Genomic DNA, 10,117 nt, shown 5'->3' on the forward strand with positions numbered 1-10,117 from the left:
GTATGAATCCCTGTTAAATTAAAAATGTATACCATGCAATCACATGCATTCACACTCACATTATACAAGTACTGTACCTACAGTACCAGTCAAAAGTTTGGACACACCTACTCATTCAAGGGTTTTTCTTCATTTAAAAAAAACTATTTTCTACATTGTAGAATAATAGTGAATACAACAAAACTTTGAAAAAACACATGTGGAATGATTTAGTGACCAAAAAAGTGTTAAACAAATCAATTTGAGATTCTTCAAAGTAGCCACCCTTTGCCTTGATGACAGCTTTGCACACTCTTGGCATTCTTTCAACCAGCTTCACCTGGAATGCTTTTCCAACAGTCCAACTCATCCCAAACCATCTCAATTGGGTTGAGGTTGGGTGATTGTGGAGGCCAGGTCATCTGACGCAGCACTCCATCACTCTCCTTCTTGGTCAAATAGCCCTTACACACCCTGGAGGTGTGTTGGGTCATGGTACTGTTAAAAACAAAATATAGTCCCATTAAGTGCAAACCAGATGGGATGGCGTATCGCTGCAGAATACTGTGGTATCCATGCAGGTTAAGTGTTCCTTGAATTCTAAATAAATGACAAACAGAGTCACCAGCAAAGCACCCCAAAACCATCACACCTCCTCCTCCATGCTTCACGGTGGGAACCACACATGCGGAGATCATCCGTTCACCTACTATGTGTCTCCAAACAACAGATTTCCACCGGTCTAATGTCCATTGCACATGTTTCTTGGCCCAAGCAAGGCACTTCTTTTTATGTGTCCTTTTTCTTTATAGCAATTTGACGATTAAGGCCTGATTCACGCAGTCTCCTCATAACAGTTGATGTTGACATGTGTCTGTTACTTGAACTCTGTGATTCATTTATTTGGGCTGCAATCTGAGGTGCAGTTAATTGCAAGTTAATTGCACATTTCTGAGGCCGGTATCTCTAATGAACTTATCCTCTGCAGCAGAGGTAACTCTGGGTCTTCCTCTCCTGTGTGGGTCCTTATGAAAGCTAGTTTCCTCATAGTGCTTGATGTTTTTTGTGACTGCACTTGAAGAAACTTTCAAAGTTCTTGAGATTTTAAGGATTGTCTTAAAGTAACTATTACAGACTACAAAGGGAAGCACAGCCGCGAGCTGCCCAGTGACACGAGCCTACCAGACAAGCTAAATTACTTCTGTGCTCGCTTCAAGGCAAGTAACACTGAAGCATGCATGAGAGCATCAGCGGTGTGATCACGCTCTCCGTACCCGATGTGAGTAAGACCTTAAAACAGGTCAACATTCACAAGGCCGCAGGGCCAGACGGATTACCAGTATGTGTACTCCGAGCATGCGCTGACCGACTGGCTAGTGTGACATTTTCATCCTGTCCCTGACTGAGTCTGTAATACTAACATGTTTCAAGCAGACCACCATAGTCCCTATTCCCAAGAACACTAAGGTAACCTGCCTAAATGACTACTGACCCGTAGCACTCACATCTGGAGCAATGAAGTGCTTTGAAAGGCTGGTCATGGCTCACATCAACACCATCATCCCAGAAACCCTAGACCCACTCCAATTTACATACCTCCCCAACAGATCCACAGATGATACAATCTCTATTACACTCAACACTGCCCTTTCCCACCTGGACAAAAGGAACACCTACGTGAGAATGCTATTCATTGACTACAGCTCAGTGTTCAACACCATAGTGCCCACAAAGCTCATCACTACGCTAAAGACCCTAGGACTAAACACCGCCCTCTTAAGAGCACGGTTGCATCATTGCCTGGTATGGCAACTGCTCGGCCTCCAAACTCAAGGCACTACAGAGAGTATTGCGTACGGCCCAGTACATCACTGGGGGTCAAGCTTCCTGCCATCCAGGACCTTTATACCAGGCGGTGTCAGAGGAAGGCCTTAAAATTTGTCAAAAACACCAGCCACCCTAGTCATGGACTGTTCTCTCTGCTACCGCACGGCAAGCGGTACCGGAGCGCCAAGTCTAAGTCCAAAAAGCTTCTTAACAACTTCTACCCCTAAACCATAAGACTCCTGAACAGCTAATCAAAGGGCTACCCAGACCCCTCTTTTATGATGCTGCTCATCTCTGTTCATTCTCTATGCATGGTCACTTTAACTCTACCTACATGTACATATTACCTCAATTACCTTGACTAACTGGTGCCCGCGAACATTGACTCTGTACCAAAACCCCCTGTATATAGCTTTGCTATTGTTATTTTACTGCTGCTGTTTAATTATTTGTTACTTTTATCTATCTTTTTCTATCTTCTATCTTCTTCTTAAAACTTCTTAAATCATTGATGGTTTATGGCTTGTAAGTAAGCATTTCACTGTAAGGTCTACCTGTTGTATTCGGCATATGTGACAAATAAAATTTGAGTTGACTGTCATTTCTCTTTGCTTATTTGAGCTGTTCTTGCCATAATATGGACTTGGTCTTTTACCAAATAGGGCTATATTCTGTAGAACAACTCTACCTTGTCACAACACAACTGACTGGCTCAAACACATTAAGAAGGGAATACATTCCACAAATTCACTTTTAATAAGGCACACCTGTTAATTGAAATGCAATCCAGGTGACTACCTCATTAAGCTGGTTGAGAGAATCCCAAGAGTGTGCAAAGCTGTCATCAAGGCAAAGGGTGGCTACTTTGAAGAATCTCAAATCTAAAATATAGTTTGATTTGTTTAACACTTTTTTGGTTACTACATGATTCCATATGTGTTATTTCATAGTTGTGATGTCTTCACTATTATTCTACAATTTAGAAAATAGTAAAAATAAAGAAAAACCCTTGAATGAGTAGGTGTGTTCAAACTTTTGACTGGTACTGTATATGTTCATACAATCACTCAATCACACACACTCACACTCTCTAGTGCAGCTTTTTTTGTAGTCCTGAGAACATCTTTGTGTCTTTGTCTTGCTCTTTCCTCTCACCTCTGTCCTATTCTAAGAAGCAGCTCTTTGAGGTCTCCCCGGGTGCAGGCGTGTGTTGTATATTAGTAAACTGAAGAGGAAGTGGAGGTGGGGGTTCTGGGTGCTGGCTGGGGGAGATGTAAGCAGCTCAGTATATCTGTTGTTTCGCTGATTCATGGCCTTTCTCTCTCTGGAAGTTTCCAACCCATGTACTGGGGACAAGTACATTTACGAACCAAGTAGGGTGCGTGTGAAGGAGGGTAGATGAGCAGCTAATATGATATTGAACCCATCCCCCTCAGTATTCATCTCTACAATGATCCAAATGTTTGTTTAATCAAACACACTTGTGTCACTGTTCTGGTATGGACTTGGCTGGTGTTTCTACAGGTCGAATTTCAATCATAAGAATGTCTAATTCTGTGAACATAAAGTCCCAAATGGCATCACATTCCCTATATAGTGCACTATTTTTGACCATAGGGCTCTGGTCAAAAATAGTGCACTATATATAGGAAATAGGGTGTGATTTGGGACACATACTGATTTAGGCCTTAGATTAAAACAGCATGTTGAGACATGTCATAATGTTACAGTGTACGACTGTGTCCATACTTGAGTCATCACCACATCTTCAACCTTCAGTGGTCTAACCATGCCCTGCAACTCTGTGGTAGAGATGGAAAGACAGAGATGACTGTATGAGATGCAGTTGGATTTTCCAGTTCTTACTGTTCTTGACTACTTATCCTGTCCTTAATGGCTCAGCTAAACATGTTGAAAATGTAGGCCTGTAGCAGCCATTTCATTTGAATTCATCAACCAACCATGAAGTGGAACATTTATGAAGGAATATCTATACAATAGGCCTATAGCAGTTTGAAGAGGAAAGCGTTCACATTTGTCTGTTCGTTTTATGGATCATGTGTTTCCTACAACCTTTGGAAATACCTGGGTTGAGAAAGGTCTTGTGTTGAGTAATGTCAGTGAGAAATGTTGTGAGACCCCAGAGAATAAATGTGGTCCTACTTAAAGCTAAACACTGCTCCCTGGTGTCTCCTTCAAATACATCAGCATCTTATTCTATATGGAACCAAACAGAGACTGGATTGTTGTATCCAAGTTGTGTTGGCACATATTCCATTTGAGTTAATATGTACAGTAAAATTATGCGCTGTACTGTTTGGGCTGACCCTGTAAAACAACACATTTCACTGCACCTATCCTGTGAATGTGACAATAAAAAAACAAGTTTTTGTGTGTGTGTGTGTGGGGGGGGGGGGGGGCTCCCAACTTTGAACATTTGACTTGAAACTACAGGTGTCTGTCAATAGGACGTTGGACCACCACGAGCTGCTAAAGCCGCCAGAACAGCTTCAATGTGCCTAGGCATAGGTTCTACAAGTGTCTGAAACTCTGTTGGAGGGATGCCACACCATTCTTCCACAAGAAATTCCGTGATTTGGTGTTTTGGTGTTGTTTTATTTCCTCACTTACCTATTGTTCATCTAATACCTTTTTTGCACTATTGGTTAGAGCCTGTAAGTGAGCATTTCACTGTACCTATTGTATTCGGCGCAAGTGACAAATACACTTTTTTTTGATGGTGGTGGTGGTGGAAAACGCTTTCTCAGGCACTGCTCCAGAATCTCCATAAGGGTTCAATTGGACTGAGATCTGTTGACTGACACACACACACACACACACACACACACACACACACACACACACACACACACACACACACACACACACACACACACACACACACACACACACACACACACACACACACACACACACACACACACACACACACACACACACACACACACACACACAGTATCATTTCACAGTTGGGTTGCATGATTTCATATGCTCTCTCCAGAAACATTGTCACGCGAACTATGAATTCTGGATAATCATATTTGTATGTTTCAATATAATTTTCCATTGACTGGGAGAGACAGAGCGTTAGAAAGAAAGAGCATTAGAAAGAAAAGAGAGAGATAGAAAGAGAGAGAGAAAGAGAGAAAGAGAGAGAGAGTGATAAGAGCAAATAAACATTTTGAGGAAACTGTCATGATGACGTCTTAGTGCGAGGAAATAAGAAGCAAAGGCAACGCGGACTGCATCCGTACCGAAACACACACAAAACACTCTCTCTCTCGTGTGGACTTGCCCATACCTCCTGTCTTTAACCTCACATCTGGCAGTGGAAAGTCATCACATTAAGAAACGTGGTCTAGGCTTCCTCATGAAACCTTTCCAAGGAGTGGGTGCACGCTAGCCTCTGATCTCTGTTTACGTGGGACAGCATTCTGGATAAACTCAGAGCGTAATCGGAATCTGTGGTTTTAACAGCTAATGTTACAATGATTAGAAATGGAGAAAATAAAAGAAATGAAAACCCCAACGACTGGAAAAAATGTGTGTTGTGTCTGGGTTGTGATGAGTCATGCTGTGCTACACAACACTTTCTCTCCCTCCTGCAAGGATATAAGTAGATAATATCACTGATTTGATATGTTGTGTGATACCACTGTGACAGTTTACAATATAAGCCAATATAAGATCTTCTTTACTTAGCTCTCAGCCTCTGTAGGGTCTGTTCCTCGACAGCATAGTTAAAGGGAGGGCCCTTGAATGTATTATTCAACCAACGTGTGGGGGACACACTGTAAGGACCTCCTACTTTCACTTGATCTCTGGGGTCTCATGGTTCAGTAAGTCACACAACTATACAGATGTGGGATCCTAATTTGAGCCAGTTGGTTACAGCAGGAAAATAATTTATTAGCACCAGGAAATGTGAATTATTATGTGTATTATAATTAATGGACATTTTTGTAGGTGTACAGTGCATTCGGAAAGTATTCAGACCCCTTGAATTTTTTCATATTTTGTTACGTTACAACCTTATTCTAAAATTGATTAAATCAAATGGTTTTCTCATGAATCTTTTTCGAAATTTCAGCAAATGTATTAATAAATCAGAAATACCTTATTTACATAAGTATTCAGACCCTTTGCTATGAGACTGTCATCATTCTTCAATGAAAGAAGTTTGGAAACACCAAGCCTCTTCCTAGAGCTAGGCTCCCGACCAAACTGAGCAATCGGGGGAGAAGGACCTTCTTCAGGGAGGTGACCAAGAACCCAATGGTCACCCTGACAGAGCTCAGAGTTCCACTGTGGAGATAGGAGAACCTTCCAGAAGGACAACCATCTCTGCAGCACTCCACCAATCAGGTCTTTATGGTAGAGTGGCCAGACGGAAGCCAATCCCCAGTTAAAGGCACATGACAGCCCACTTGGAGTTTGCCAAAGGGCACCTAATGACTCTTAGACCATGAGAAATAAGAGTGTCTGGTCTGATGAAACCAAGATTGAACTATTTGGCCTGAATGCCAAGCGTCTGGAGGAAACCTAGCACCATCCCTACGGTGAAGCATGGTGGTGGCAGCATCATGCTGTGGGGATGTTTTTCAGTGGCATGCACTGGCAAACTAGTCAGGATCGAGGGAAAGATGAACAGAGCAAAGTATAAAGAGATTCATGATGAAAACCTGCTCCAGAGCACTCAGGACCTCAGACTGGGACAAAGGTTCACCTTCCAACAGGACAATGACTCTAAGCACACAGCCAAGACAATGCAGGAGTGGCTTCTGACAAGTTGAGTGGCCCAGCCAGAGCTTGTACTTGAATCTGATCAAACGTCTCTGGAGAGACCTGAAAATAGTTCTCCATCCAACCTGACAGAGCTTGAGAGGATCTGCAGAGAAGAATAGGATAAACTCCCCAAATACAGGTGTGCCAAGCTTGTAGCATCATACCCAAGAAGACTCGAGGCTGTAATCATTGCCAAAGGTGCTTCAACAAAGTACTGAGTAAAGGATCTGAATACTTATGTAAATGTGATATTTCCGTTTTTTTTATTTTATATACATTTGCAAACATTTCTAAAAGCCTGTTTTTGCTTTCTCATTATGGGGTAATGTTTGTAGATGTCACGGTCGTGATAATGGACGGACCAAGGCGCAGCCTGTGTTGAGTTCCACATCTTTATTTGCAGTGAAAACTTAAACAAAAAACAATAAACACACAATGACCGTGAACTATGTGGTGCAGAATGCACTCACACAAAACAATATCCCAACAAACACAGATGGGAAAAAGGGCTACCTAAATATGATCCCCAATTAGAGGCAAGAATTACCATTTGCCTCTAATTGGGAACCATACAAACCACCAACATACAAACGCTAGAACCCAGAGGGCTCTCTATTGTTAGGGCGTGACAGTAGATTGATGAGGGTTAAAACAATTTAATCAATTTTAGAATAAGGCTGTAATGTAACAAAATGTGGAAAAAGTCCAGGGGTCTGAATACTTTCTGAATGCACTGTAGATACATTTTTCTTAATGGAAAATCAAGTCTGAAATTTCAGTGTAGAAATGACAAACTTTATAAGCCTTTTTAAACCTCAAATATACTACAAGTTATTCTTCAACAGGGGGATCAAATGATGATCCTACATCTGTAGTTCGATTTGACCCTTATTTCACTGTGTTGGTAATGATTCACATCTGGTGGTTTCACATCTGTTTATAATAGCTCTCACCCCCCACAGCGTTGGTATGACACAATTAGACTTAAATCTATTTGTGGTTTATTTTCATATAATTTCACAACATGTCATGAATTAGTCCACATTTCTGTCATTTTGGCTTCAACAAACAATATTTGAAGGTGAAATAAAAGCCATATACAAGTCAAATACTGTACTTCATTTATTTGTTTGGAGAAAAAAAAATCCATTGCTTTCTTAATATAATAGATTGCATTCCTGTTTCCCAGCGGGAACTTCAGTTGTGGAATTCGTAACAACGTACATTTTATTCTAGTTTATTTGGCGCTATAAAGTCGGTTTCCATCCAATTTGCGATAGCTTTTCATGCTAATATTCTAAAATCTGCTAAAACGATATGTGCATTCCCCCGCCAGGGATGTTTCCATCAAACATACTTTTTTTATGGGTAAAAGGCTGTGCTTGAGGACGTAGTGCAGATAACAATAACTTCTGCCGTTAAATTCCCATGTAGCCTACCGAATGGAAAATGGGTTTCCATCGCATTTTCAACTCTACTGATGGAGTAGGAAATGTGCACTCTGATCTTGGAACATGTGCTCTAGCCAACAGCTCGCAGATACAGTGCGGTAGGCTACCAACATTATGCGATTATTGGATAAGAGCAATATTATTTGTATTTGTCAAAAGGCAGCCAAGAATCGATCATCATGTCACCAGAAGAAGACCCTCGATATTTATTGGAAAGGAGCATCACCATGCACATTCACCCCCCTGTGAAGTTCATCATAATGTATTTAATCTGTAGCCTAATGAACTGCATGCTTTCCCGAGTCGTAGTGGGAGAACCACACCATTTATCATGGCGTGACTCCAAGTTTACTTCGATATAATGGTTATTACGTCAATATTTGCGCATAAAGGTGTTTCCACTGCCATTTCTCGCATAACTAATTTTACCGACACAAAAAGATCCCACCTTGTATAGCGTATTTTGTTTTGTCTACATTTGGAAGGTTTACCGAAACATTTTCTATTTCCATCAGGCCTGTCATTAAATGTTTTACCTGACGTACTTTACTCGCATAAAACGTCTGAATGGAAACCTGGTTAGTGACATACATTCATTGATTATCTCTACATCTCATCCTACAACATACTCAACATGTCCTTCAAAATAGATATAGAAAATAAATAAGAAAATAATAATAAGATAATATTGTAATAAGACATAAATATATTAAAAATAATAATATTTTAAATACAAAGCAGTATGCAAATATTAAAGTAATCATTAAAGATATGTTGATACTGTGCATTCTCTCAACAACCCTGTGCACATTACTTGATAAGACAATCCCCTCATTCATAGCTTAAAAAAACATTATTTACTGGAAAAACATACTAACTATAATCCTGAGCGATAAAAACAAGAGAGAAACATGCTAAAGTAACAGTACAACCCATAACCCATGATGACCAATACTTTTAAACATATTTTTCCAACATTACAAGACACATTATTATATTACATTTTTAATCCCCCGTCCCTGCAGGAGGCCTTTTGCATTTTGGTTGGCCCTCATTGAAAATAAGAATTTGTTCTTAACTGACCTGCCTAGTTAAATATAGGTTAAATAAAAATAAAATTAAAAAATCTGTAGAATTCTGGAAAGAAAATCCTTGCAGCTCAAAACGGGTTGGAAGGCTAGGTAGAGGATAAAGGAGTGGAATAATCTTCTGTGATGAGCAGGGAGTCGGACTGAATCAGTTTCAGTCAAATATACGGTGTCTCCCACATGATCTTCCCCACTACTCCATCTCTCTGACAGGTGGTGGCATGATGGGTTGATCCCAGTTAACTCCAGATCCCCAGGATCTATTCAATCAACCCCTACCAAATGACTCCCAGATCTAGCCCCCAGCATGTGTCTATGAAGACAGGAGTGTCTATATCCTATAGAATCTACAAATATAATGTTGGACTTATGATGCCCAGGTATGTGGCGGTGTAGGTGGTGTTGATCCTGGCACCAGGGGAGACAGTGACTGTGAGGGTGTCAGAGGCTGCTAGATCCACAGCCCTGCCCAGGAACCCTGTGCTGAGGGAGGTGTTGGTCATCCTTACTTCCAGCAGGACTTGGTTGGGCTTGTTCACTCTCACTATGTGCTGTCCAGACACCTCTGGTGTCTCCAGAGTCACCTGAAGATACAGGAAGTAACAACCATCCTGGTTGATGGTCAGGGATCCGCCCTTTAGGGAGACAGAATTATTTGCCTTGGACTGCGTCTTCCACTTGATCCCACTTCTCTCCACCGAGACATCATTATCTGTGGACGATAAATTGAAAACTGGCATCAATAATGTGACTAGAATTGGAATATAAATGAATTGTGACTATATCTAAAAATTCAAAGAGACTGAACCTTCTAAGAACTCTCACCATCTATACCTGTGGGTTCAAAGGTGATCATTTGCCATGGCACTCTTTGTGGCTCCAGGGGTATGCTCTGTGGAGACAGAAATAACACGTCATTAGTCACTGATCTCGCTACTCATTGAAGTAATGGTGGGCATCCAAGCA

Source organism: Oncorhynchus clarkii, chromosome 13 (assembly GCF_045791955.1).
Source record: "Oncorhynchus clarkii lewisi isolate Uvic-CL-2024 chromosome 13, UVic_Ocla_1.0, whole genome shotgun sequence".
NCBI classification, from domain to species: Eukaryota; Metazoa; Chordata; class Actinopteri; order Salmoniformes; family Salmonidae; genus Oncorhynchus; species Oncorhynchus clarkii.